Source organism: Pristiophorus japonicus, chromosome 23, assembly GCF_044704955.1.
Source record: "Pristiophorus japonicus isolate sPriJap1 chromosome 23, sPriJap1.hap1, whole genome shotgun sequence".
Classification (NCBI taxonomy): domain Eukaryota; kingdom Metazoa; phylum Chordata; class Chondrichthyes; family Pristiophoridae; genus Pristiophorus; species Pristiophorus japonicus.
Genome location: NC_091999.1, coordinates 11,731,805 through 11,744,180, shown reverse-complemented (window position 1 = coordinate 11,744,180; position 12,376 = coordinate 11,731,805). Strand labels below are relative to the sequence as shown.

Below are 12,376 nucleotides of genomic sequence, written 5' to 3'. Positions count from 1 at the left end.
CGCTTTGTCTCAATCTCTCTGTCTGACTCCCTGATTTTCTGTTTGTCTCTGTCTCTCAATGTGTCTGTCTCTTTCTCACGGTGTCCAGTTGTGTTTGTAGCTCGATTCCTGCTCTGACAGCGTGCATACCTGTCAATTCCTCGTTAGTATAGTGGTGAGTATCCCCGCCTGTCACGCGGGAGACCGGGGTTCAATTCCCCGACGGGGAGAAAGCATTTTCAAAATGTAGGATTTTACTTCTGTTTCTTGGTAAACATTCATAATTAAAAGTTCTGGAGCAATAAATAAAAGTAATAAAATAACAAGAGGAGATCGTCTCTTCCAGATTTTTAGCAAACAGAGACTTTTTCGGGACTCTGTGGCCGTCTGCTGCAGAGAGATGGATGATTGAGTTTTATCTGAGTAACATTGAAAGCGGCAGAGACCCAGTCATCGTGGGCGAGTGCTTAAGGTGACGGACTAAAAATCCATTGGGGTTTCCCAGCATCTGTTCGATTGCTGCCGATTGCGGTTCTCAGCATTTTTCATTCTGTTTACTAATTAAAGCAGGTCCCTGCAAAACTGGTCCTGAGATAGATAGAACAACGTCACATAGCTTTCAACACTGCGATTGTTTTCTCACTTTCATTAATCTGCAATATTCACGATAGATATGGATAGAAAACGCAAAAATCAGGCAAAGTAGCGACAGTGATTCTGCTTGTCTATTCCTCTATATGTCTGAGGCTATCTGTATATATCTTGATCTGGCTGTCATGGTACATGAGTCATTGAAAGCTGGCATGCAGGTGCAACAGGCGGTGAAGAAGGCAAATGGTATGTTGGCCTTCTTGATAGAGGATTTGAGTAGAGGAGCAGGGAGGTCTTACTGCAGTTATACAGGGCCTTGGTGAGGCCTCACCTAGAATATTGCGTCCAGTTTTGGTCTCCTAATCTGAGGAAGGACGTCCTTGCTATTGAGGGAGGACTGTGAAGGTTCACCAGACTGATTCCAGGGATGGCAGGACTGACATATGAGGAGAGACTGGATCAACTGGGCTGGTATCCACTGGAGTTTAGAAGAATGAGAGGGGATCTCATAGAAACATATAGCATTCTGACGAGATTGAACAGTTTAGAGGGAGGAAGAATGTTCCCGTTGCTGGGGAGCTCCAGAAGCAGGGGTCACTGTCTAAGGATAAGCGGTAAGCCATTTAGGACCGAGATGAGGAGAAACATCTTCACTCAGAGATTGTTAACCTGTTGGAATTCTCTACCACAGAAAGTTGTTGAACCCAGTTCGTTAGATATATTCAAAAGGGAGTTAGATATGGCCTTTACGGCCAAAGGGATCAAGGGGTATGGAGAGAAATCAGGAAAGGGGTACTGAGGTGAATGATCAGCCATGATCTTATTGAATGGTGGTGCAGGCTCGAAGGGCCGAATGGCCTAATCCTGCACCTATTCTATGTTTCTATGTTGGTGGGTGTATATTTTTTGTTATGTGTGTGTCTGTGTATGTCTATCTGTATGTATGTCTCTGTGTATGTGCATCTGTCTGTGGAAATCATCACCATGAATTTGATATGTCCTGGAACGTTTTAAAAAACTTGAGGACAATAACACGGTTGTGAAATTTGGTATCGGCTTTGTTTGAGTGGCTCCATTCTCGACTGAATCGGGAGGTTGTGTGTTAAAGTCCCACTCCTGAGACTTCAGCATATAATCTTGGCTGACTCTCAAATGCAGTACTTGGGGAATTTTGCATTGTTGAAGCTGTTGACTTTGGGATGAAATGTTAAATTGAAGACCCGTCTGCATTCTCGGGTGGATGCGAAAGTTCCCACAGCATTACTCGAAAAAGAATAGGGGAGTTGTACCCGTGTCAATATTCGTAAAAATGTTCGAAAATGCTCACTGAAACCCTGTGTGCATGTGCATGTCTGTTGGGGTGGAGCTGAAACCCAGAGACAGAATTCGGTTACTAATGCAACCAGGATGGCCGAGTGGTTAAGGCGTTGAACTTAAGATCCAATGGTTCTGTACCCACATGGGTTCGAACCCCACTCCTGGTAATTCTGTAGCTTAACGCAGATTTCCTCCCATAATGCTCAGTGATATTTGTTGAATCTGCATTTTTCTGTAACTATGTGACACTCTGATCTGACAAAGAAATGGAATTGTGAATAGATTCTCTGCCTTCAAAGAGCTCTGTATATCTTTATGTGTTTGAGTCTTTGTCTCTGTCAGTGCGCCTCTATCTGACTCCCTGTTTCTCTGTTTGTCTCTGTCTCTCAATATGTCTGTCTCTTTCTCACGCTGTCCAGTTCTGTTCCAATGGGATTCTCAAAGTCTCTCTGTCTGACTGTCTCTGTCTTTCTCTTTCCCATCATCTCTGTCTGTCTATGTCTCTGCCTGTCTGTCTCTGTTAGTTCCTGCCTCTAACCTGCTGAGTATTTCCATCATTTTCTGTTTGTATCTCTTTCTCGCTCTCCATCTGTCTCTCTCTCTCTGTCTCTCTCTCTCTCGATCTGTCTCCCTCTTTGTTTCTCTCTTTGTCTCTGTCTTTCGATGACTGTTTCCCTGTCTCTCTTTATAGAGTACACACATCTCTGTATATGTGTGTGTTTGAGTCTTTTTCTCACTCAGTCTGCCTCTCCCTCTCAGTCTGACACTTTCTCTCTCGCATTGTCTCAATCTCCCTGTCTGTCTCTCGCTGTTTCTCTGTTTGTCTCTGTCTCTCAATGTGTCTGTCTCTTTCTCACGGTGTCCAGTTGTGTTTACAGCTCGAATGCTGCTCTGACAGCTTACATACCCGTCAGTTCCTCGTTAGTATAGTGGTGAGTATCCCCGCCTGTCACGCGGGAGACCGGGATTCAATTCCCCGACGGGGAGGAAGCATTTTCAAAATGTAGAATTTTACTTCCGTTTCTTGGTAAAGATTCGCAATTAAAAGTTTCGGAGCAATAAAGAAGAGTAATAATATAGCAAGAGGAGATTGTCTCTTCCAGATTTTTAGCAAACAGAAACTTTTTCGGGACTCTGTGGCCGTCTGCTGCAGAGAGATGGATGATTGAGTTTTATCTGAGTAACATTGAAAGCGGCAGAGACCCAGTCGTCGTGGGCGAGCGGTTAAGGTGATGGACTAAAAATCCATTGGGGTTTCCCAGCATCTGTTCGATTGCTGCCGATTGTGGTTCTCAGCATTTTTCATTCTGTTTACCAATTAAACAAGGTCCCTGCAAAACTGGTCCTGAGATCGATAGAACAACGTCACATACCTTTCAACACTGCTATTGTTTTCTCACTTTCATTAATCTGCAATATTCACGATAGATATGGATAGAAAACGCAAAAATCAGGCAAAGTAGCGACAGTGATTCTGCTTGTCTATTCATAGAAACATAGAAACAAAGAAAATAGGTGCAGGAGTAGGCCATTCGGCCCTTCTAGCCTGCACCGCCATTCAATGAGTTCATGGCTGAACATGGAACTTCAGTACTCCATTCCTGCTTTCTCGCCATACCCCTTGATCCCCCCAAGTAGTAAAGACTTCATCTAACTCCTTTTTGAATATATTTAGCGAATTGGCCTCAACAGCTTTCTGTGGTAGAGAATTCCACAGGTTCACCACTCTCTGGGTGAAGAAGTTTCTCCTCATCTCGGTCTTAAATGGCTTCCCCCTTATCCTTAGACCGTGTCCCCTGGTTCTGGACTTCCCCAACATTGGGAACATTCTTCCTGCATCTAACCTGTCTGAACCCATCAGAATTTTAAACGTTTCTATGAGGTCCCCTCTCATTCTTCTGAACTCCAGTGAATACAAGCCCAGTTGATCCAGTCTTTCTTGATAGGTCAGTCTCGCCAACCCGGGAATCAGTCTGGTGAACCTTCGCTGCACTGCCTCAATAGCAAGAATGTTCTTCCTCAAGTTAGGATACCAAAACTGTATACAATACTCCAGGTGTGGCCTCACCAAGGCCCTGTACAACTGTAGCAATACCTCCCTGCCCCTGAACTCAAATCCCCTCGCTATGAAGGCCAACATGCCATTTGCTTTCTTAACCGCCTGCTGTACCTGCATGCCAACCTTCAATGACTGATGTACCATGACACCCAGGTCTCGTTGAACCTCCCCTTTTCCGAATCTGTCACCAATAGTCTGTCTCTCTGTTTTTACCCCCAAAATGGATAACCTCACATTTATCCACGTTATATTTCATCTGCCATGCATTTGCCCACTCACCTAACCTATCCAAGTCACTCTGCAGCCTCATAGCATCCTCCTCACAGCTCACACTGCCACCCAACTTAGTGTCATCCGCAAATTTGGAGATACTACATTTAATCCCCTCGTCTAAATCATTAATGTACAGTGTAAACAGCTGGGGCCGCAGCACAGAACCTTGCGGTACCCCACTAGTCACTGCCTGCCATTCTGAAAAGTCCCCATTTACTCCTACTCTTTGCTTCCTGTCTGACAACCAGTTCTCAATCCATGTCAGCACACTACCCCCAATCCCATATGCTTTAACTTTGCACATTAATCTCTTGTGTGGGACCTTGTCGAAAGCCTTCTGAAAGTCCAAATGTACCACATCAACTGGTTCTCCGTTGTCCACTCTACTGGAAACATACTCAAAAAATTCCAGAAGATTTGTCAAGCATGATTTCCCTTTCACAAATCCATGCTGACTTGGACCTATCATGTCACCTCTTTCCAAATGCACTGCTATGACATCCTCAATAATTGATTCCATCATTTTACCCACTACTGAGGTCAGGCTGACCGGTCTATAATTCCCTGTTTTCTCTCTCCCTCCTTTTTTAAAAGTGGGGTTACATTGGCTACCCTCCACTCGATAGGAACTGATCCAGAGTCAATGAAATGTTGGAAAATGACTGTCAATGCATCCGCTATTTCCAAGGCCACCTCCTTAAGTACTCTGGGATGCAGTCCATCAGGCTCTGGGAATTTATCGGCCTTCAATCCCATCAATTTCCCCAACACAATTTCCCGACTAATAAGGATTTCCCTCAGTTCCACCTCCTCACTAGACCCTCTGAACCCTTTTATATCCGGAAGGTTGTTTGTGTCCTCCTTACTGAATACCGAACCAAAGTACTTGTTCAATTGGTCTGCCATTTTTTTGTTCCCCGTTATGACTTCCCCTGATTCTGACTGTAGGGGACCTACGTTTGTCTTTACTAACCTTTTTCTCTTTACATATCTTTAGAAACTTTTGCAATCCGTCTTAATGTTCCCTGCAAGCTTCTTCTCGTACTCCATTTTCCCTGCCCTAATCAAACCCTTTGTCCTCCTCTGCTGAGTTCTAAATTTCTCCTAGTCCCCGGGTTCGCTACTATTTCTGGCCAATTTGTATGCTACTTCCTTGGCTTTAATGCTATCCCTGATTTTCCTTGATAGCCACGGTTGAGCCACCTTCCCTTTTTTATTTTTATGCCAGACAGGAATATACAATTGTCGTAGTTCTTCCATGCGGTCTCTAAATGTCTGCCATTGCCAATCCACAGTCAACCCCTTAAGTATCATTCGCCAATCTATCCTAGCCAATTCACGCCTCATACTTTCAAAGTTACCCCTCTTTAAGTTCTGGACCATGGCCCCTGAATGAACTGTTTCATTTTCCATCCTAATGCAGAATTCCACCATATTATGGTCACTCTTCCCCAAGGGGCCTCGCATAACGAGATTGCTGATTAATCCTCTCTCATTACTCAACACCCAGTCTAAGATGGCCTCCCCGCAGTTGGTTCCTCGACATATTGGTCTAGAAAACCATCCCTTATGCACTCCAGGAAATCCTCCTCCACCGTATTGCTTCCAGTTTGGTTCGCCCAATCGATGTGCATATTAAAGTCACCCATTATAACTGCTGCACCTTTATTGCATGCACCCCTAATTTCCTGTTTGATGCCCTCCACAACATCACTACCACTGTTTGGAGGTCTGTACACAACTCCCACTTACGTTTTTTGCCCTTTGGTGTTCTGCAGCTCTACCCATATAGATTCCACATCATCCAAGCTAATGTCCTTCCTAACTATTGCATTAATCTCCTCGTTAACCAGCAATGCTACCTCACCTCCTTTTCCTTTTATTCTATCCTTCCTGAATGTTGAATACCCCTGGATGTTGAGTTCCCAGCCCTGATCATCCTGGAGCCACATCATACTTGTTAACATCTATTTGCACAGTTAATTCATCCACCTTATTACGGATACGCCTTACATTAAGACACAAAGCCTTCAGGCTTGTTTTTTTAACACCCTTTGTCTTTTTAGAATTTTGCTGTACAGTGGCCCTTTTTGTTCTTTGCCTTGTGTTTCTCTGCCCTCCACTTTTCCTCATCTACGTTCTGTCTTTTGCTTTTGTCTCCTTTTTGTTTCCCTCTGTCTCCCTGCTTTGGTTCCCATCCCCCTGCCATATTAGTTTAACTTCTCCCCAACAGAACTAGCAAACACTCCCCCTAGGACATTGGTTCCGGTCCTGCCCAGATGCAGACCATCTGGTTTGTACTGGTCCCACCTCCCCCAGAACCGGTTCCAATGCCCCAGAAATTTGAATCTTTCCCTGCTGCACCATTGCTCAAGACACGTATTCATCTGCGCTATCCTGTGATTTCTACTCTGACTAGCACGTGGCACTGGTAGCAATCCCGAGATTACTATTTTGAGATCCTACTTCTTAATTTAGTTCCCAGCTCCTTAAATTCGTTTCGTAGGACCTCATCTCTTTTTTTTTTTACCTATGTCGTTGGTACCAACGTGCACCACGACAACTGGCTGTACTCCCTCCATTTTTACAATGTCCTGCACCCGCTCTGAGACATCCTTGACCCTTGCACCAGAGAGACAACATACCATCCTGGAGTCTCGGTTGCAGCCGCAGAAACGCCTATCTATTTCCCTCACAATTGAATCCCCTATCACTATCACTCTCCCACTCTTTTTCCTGCCCTCGTGTGCAAAATGGTGCAAAAGGTGATGGACTAACAATCCATTGAGGTTTCCCCTCATCTGTTCGATTGCTGCAGATTGCGGTTCTCAGCATTTTTCATTCTGTTTACTAATTAAAGCAGGTCCCTGCAAAACTAGTCCTGAGATAGATAGAACAACGTCACATAGCTTTCAACACTGCGATTGTTTTCTCACTTTCATTAATCTGCAATATTCACGATAGATATGGATAGAAAACGCAAAAATCAGGCAAAGTAGCGACAGTGATTCTGCCTGTCTATTCCTCTATATGTCTGAGGCAATCTGTATATATCTTGATCTGGCTGTCATGGTACATGAGTCATTGAAAGCTGGCATGCAGGTGCAACAGGCGATGAAGAAGGCAAATGGCATGTTGGCCTTCTTGCTAGAGGATTTGAGTAGAGGAGCAGGGAGGTCTTACTGCAGTTATACAGGGCCTTGGTGAGGCCTCACCTAGAATATTTCGTCCAGTTTTGGTCTCCTAATCTGAGGAAGGACGTCCTTGCTATTGAGGGAGTACAACGAAGGTTCAGCAGACTGATTCCAGGGATGGCAGGACTGACATATGAGGAGAGACTGGATCAACTGGGCTGGTATCCACTGGAATTTAGAAGAATGAGAGGGGATCTCATAGAAACATATAGCATTCTGACGAGATTGAACAGTTTAGAGGCAGGAAGAATGTTCCCGTTGCTGGGGAGCTCCAGAACCAGGGGTCACAGTATAAGGATAAGGGGTAAGCCATTTAGGACCGAGATGAGGAGAAACTTCTTCACTCAGAGATTGTTAACCTGTTGGAATTCTCTACCACAGAAAGTTGTTGAGCCCAGTTCGTTAGATATATTCAAAAGGGAGTTAGATATGGCCTTTAAGGCCAAAGGGATCAAGGAGTATGGAGAGAAATCAGGAAAGGGGTACTGAGGTGAATGATCAGCCATGATCTAATTGAATGGTGGTGCAGGCTCGACGGGCCTAATGGCCTACTCCTGCACCTATTCTATGTTTCTATGTTGGTGGGTGTATATTTTTTGTTATGGATGTGTGTGTGTGTCTGTGTATGTCTATCTGTATGTATGTGTCTGTGTATGTGCATCTCTCACTGGAAATCATCACCATGAATTTGGTATGTCCTGGAACTTTTTAAAATACTTGGGGACACTAACACGATTGTGGAATTTGGTATCGGCTTCGGTTGAGTGGCTCCATTCTCGACTGAATCAGGAGATTGTGTGTTCAAGTCCCACTCCTGAGACTTGAGCATATAATCTTGGCTGACACACAAATGCAGTACTTGGGGAATTGTGCATTGTTGAAGCTGTTGACTTTCGGATGAAATGTTAAATTGAAGCTCCGTTTGCACTCTCGGGTGGATGTGAAAGTTCCCACAGCATTACTCGAAAAAGAATAGGGGAGTTATCCCCGTGTCAATATTAGTAAAAATGTTCGAAAATGCTCACTGAAACCCTGTGTGCATGTGTTTGTCTGTTGAGGTGGAGCTGAAACTCAGATTCTCATAGAGACAGAATTCGGTTAATGACAGAACCAGGATGGCCGAGTGGTTAAGGCGTTGGACTTAAGATCCAATGGGTTTATACCCGCGTGGGTTCGAACCCCACTCCTGGTAATTTTGTAAGTTAGCGCAGATTTCCTCCCATCCTGATTTTCATCTGTTGAATCTGCATTTTTCTGTAACTATGTGACACTCTGATCTGACAAAGAAATTGAATTGTGAAATGTGTCTGTGCCTCATTCTCTGCCTTTAAAGAACTCTGTATATCTTTGTGTTTGAGTCTTTTTCTCACTCAGTCTGCCTCTTCCTCTCAGTCTGACACTTTCTGTCTCGCTTTGTCTCAATCTCTCTGTCTGTCTCTCCCTGTTTTTCTGTTTGTCTCTGTCTCTCAATGTGTCTGTCCCTTTCTCACGGTGTCCAGTTCTATTCCAATGGGATTCTCTCAGTCTCTCTGTCTGACTGCCTGTCTCTTTCTCTTTCCCATCATCTCTGTCTGTCTATGTCTCTGCCTGCCTGTCTCTGTTAGTTCCTGCCTCTAACCTGCTGAGTATTTCCATCATGTTCTGTTTTTATCTCTTTCTCGCTCTCCATCTGTCTCTCTCTCTCTGTCTCTCTCTCTCTCGATCTGTCTCCCTCTTTGTTTCTCTCTTTGTCTCTGTCTTTCTATGACTGTTTCCCTGTCTCTCTTTATAGAGTACACACATCTCTGTATATGTGTGTGTTTGAGTCTTTTTCTCACTCAGTCTGCCTCTCCCTCTCAGTCTGACACTTTCTCTCTCGCATTGTCTCAATCTCCCTGTCTGTCTCTCGCTGTTTCTCTGTTTGTCTCTGTCTCTCAATGTGTCTGTCTCTTTCTCACAGTGTCCAGTTGTGTTTACAGCTCGATTGCTGCTCTGACAGTTTACATACCCGTCAGTTCCTCGTTAGTATAGTGGTGAGTATCCCCGCCTGTCACGCGGGAGACCGGGGTTCAATTCCCCGACGGGGAGGAAGCATTTTCAAAATGTAGAATTTTACTTCTTTTTCTTGGTAAAGATTCATATTAAAAAGTTCAGGAGCGGTATGGAAGAGTGAAAATACAGCAAGCGGAGATTTTCTCTTCCAGATTTTTAGAAAGAGAGACTTTTTCAGGACTCTGTGTCCGTCTGCTGCAGAGAGATGGATGATTGAATTTTATCTGTGTCACATTTAAAACGGCCGTGACCTCGTAGTCGTGGCCGAGTGCTTAAGGTGATGCACTAAAACTCAATTAGAATTTCCTCGCATATGTTCGATTCCTGCTGATTGCGGTTCTCAGCATTTTTCATTCTGTTTATCAATTTAACCAGGTCCCTGCAAAACTGGTCCTGAGATAGATCGAACAATGTCCCATACCTTGGTTCAGTGGTTCCATTCGCGAATGAATCAGGAGGTTGTGTGTGTAACTCCCACTCCTGAGACTCTTGAGGGGGATGACTCATCAGGGGAGGGCAGCAGCAGCCAAGTTCATGGCAGCATGGGTGGCTCTGCTGTACAAGAGGACAGGAAAAAAATGTGGGAGAGCTATAGTGGTAGGGGATCCTATTGTTAAGGGAATAGATAGACGTTTCTGTGGTTGCAAACGAGACTCCAGGATTGCATGTTGCCTGCCTGGAGCAAGGGTCAAGGATGTCTGGGAGCAGGTGCAGGATATTTTGAAAGGTAGGGTGAACAGCCAGTTGTTGTGGTGCATTTAGGTACCAATGACATAGGTAAAAAAAACGGGATGAGGTCCTACAAGCTGAATTTTGGGAGCTAGGAGTTAAATTTAAAAAGTAGGACCACAAAGGTAGTAAGCTCAGGATTGCTACCAGTCTCACGTGCTCGTCAGAGTCGGAATCTAAGGATATCTCAGATGAATTCGTGTCTTGAGGAGTGGTGCAGAAGGGAGGGATTCAAATTCCTGGGAAATTGGAACCGGTTCTGGGGGAGGTGGGACCAGTACAAACCGGACGGTCTGCACCTGGGCAGGACCGGAACCAATGTCCTCGCGGGAGCGTTTGGAAGTGTTGTTGGGGCGGGGTTCAACTGATATGGCAGGGGGATAGGACACGATGCAGGGAGACAGAGGGAAGTTAAATAGGGGCAGAAGAAAAGATAGAAAGAAGAAAAGTAAAAGTGGAGGACAGAGAGAGCCAAGGCAAATCATTGCAGCAAAGTTCTAAAGGGGCAAAGTGTGTTAAAAAGACAAGCCTGAAGGCTCTGTTCCTCAATGCGAGGAGTATTGATAATAAGGTGGACGAATTAACTGCACAGCAGCAATTAATGAATATGATATAATTGGCATCACGGAGACATGGCTCCAGGGTGACCAAGGCTGGGAACTCAACATCCAGGGATATTCAACATTCAGGAAAAATATACATTAATGAAAAGGAGGTGGGGTAGCTTTGCTGGTTAAAGAGGAAATTAACGAAATAGTAAGGAAGGACATTAGCTTGGATGATGTGGAATCTGTATGGGTGGAACTGTGGAATAGCAAAGGGCAGAACATGCTGGTGGGAGTTGTGCACAGACCACGAAACGTAGTAGTGAGGTTGGGGACAGCATCAAACAAGAAATTAGGGATGCATGCAATAAAGGTACAGCAGTTATCATGGGCGACTTTAATCTACATATAGATTGCGCTAACCAAACTGGTACCAATACGATGGAGGACGATTTTCTGTGTTAGGGATGCTTTTCTGGACCAATATTTCGAGAAACCAACGAGAGGTCTGGCCATCCTAGACTAGGTGATGTGTAATGAGAAAGGACTAATTAGAAATCTTGTTGAGCGAAGCCACTTGGGGAAGAATGATCATAATATGGTAGATTTCTTTATTAAGATGGAGAGTGAACACAATTAATTCAGAGACTAGGGTCCTGAACTTAGGGAAAGGTAACTTCGATGGTATGAGACGTGAATTGGCTAGGATAGACTGGTGAATGATACTTAAAGGGTTGAGAGTGGATAGGCAATGGCAAACATTTAAAGATCACAGCGATGAACTTCAATAATTGTACATCCCTGTCTGGAGTAAAAAAAAAACTGGGAAGGTGGCTCAACCGTTGCTAACAAGGAAAATTAAGGATAGTGTTAAATCGAAGGAAGAGGCATATAAATTAGCCAGAAAAAGTAGCAAACCTTTGGACTGGGAGAAATTTAGAATTCAACAGAGGAGGAGAGAGGTTTTAATTAGGAGTTGGAAAATAGAATACGAGAAGAAGCTTGCTGGGAACATAAAAACTGACTGCAAAAGCTTCTATAGGTATGTGAAGAGAAAAAGATGAGTGAAGACAAACGTAGGTCCCTTGCAGTCGAATTCAGGTGAATTTATAATGGGGAATAAAGAAATGACAGACAAATTGAACAAATACTTTGCTTCTGTTTTCACGAAGGAAGACACAAATAACCTTCCGGAAATATTGGGGACCGAGTGTCTCGTGAGAAGGAGGAACTGAAGAATATCCTTCTTAGGCAGGAAATTGTGTTAGTGAAATTAATGGGATTGAAGGCCGATAAATCCCCAGGGCCTGATAGTCTGCATCCCAGAGTACTTACGGAAGTGGCCCTAGAAATAGTGGATGCTTTGGTGATTATTTTCCAACAGTTTATCGACTCTGGATCAGTTCCAATGGACTGGAGGGATGCTAATGTAACACCACTTTTTAAAAAAGGAGGGAGAGAGAAAATGGGTAATTATAGACCGGTTAGCCTGACATCAGTAGGGGAAAAATGTAGGAATCAATTATTAAAGATGAAATAACAGCGCATTTGGAAAGCAGTGACAGGAGCGGTCCAAGACAACATGGATTTATGAAAGGGAAATCATGCTTGACAAATCTTCTGGAATTTTTTGAAGCTGTAACTAGTAACTAGACAAG

The 12,376-nt window shown here is 44.1% G+C and overlaps 5 non-coding genes across 5 annotated transcripts; all 5 read left to right on the top strand.

Moving 5' to 3' along the window:
• Positions 1–137: 137 nt before the first annotated feature.
• trnad-guc (transfer RNA aspartic acid (anticodon GUC)) lies at positions 138–209 on the top strand. Its single transcript has one exon. It is a non-coding gene; the product is annotated as a tRNA-Asp (tRNA).
• A 1,762-nt stretch (positions 210–1,971) lies between these two features.
• trnal-uaa (transfer RNA leucine (anticodon UAA)) lies at positions 1,972–2,054 on the top strand. The gene has a single exon. It is a non-coding gene; the product is annotated as a tRNA-Leu (tRNA).
• A 748-nt stretch (positions 2,055–2,802) lies between these two features.
• On the top strand, positions 2,803–2,874 carry trnad-guc (transfer RNA aspartic acid (anticodon GUC)). The gene has a single exon. It is a non-coding gene; the product is annotated as a tRNA-Asp (tRNA).
• Positions 2,875–8,522: 5,648 nt separating this feature from the next.
• Positions 8,523–8,605, top strand: trnal-uaa (transfer RNA leucine (anticodon UAA)). Its single transcript has one exon. It is a non-coding gene; the product is annotated as a tRNA-Leu (tRNA).
• An 803-nt stretch (positions 8,606–9,408) lies between these two features.
• On the top strand, positions 9,409–9,480 carry trnad-guc (transfer RNA aspartic acid (anticodon GUC)). The gene has a single exon. It is a non-coding gene; the product is annotated as a tRNA-Asp (tRNA).
• The last annotated feature ends 2,896 nt before the right edge of the window (positions 9,481–12,376 follow it).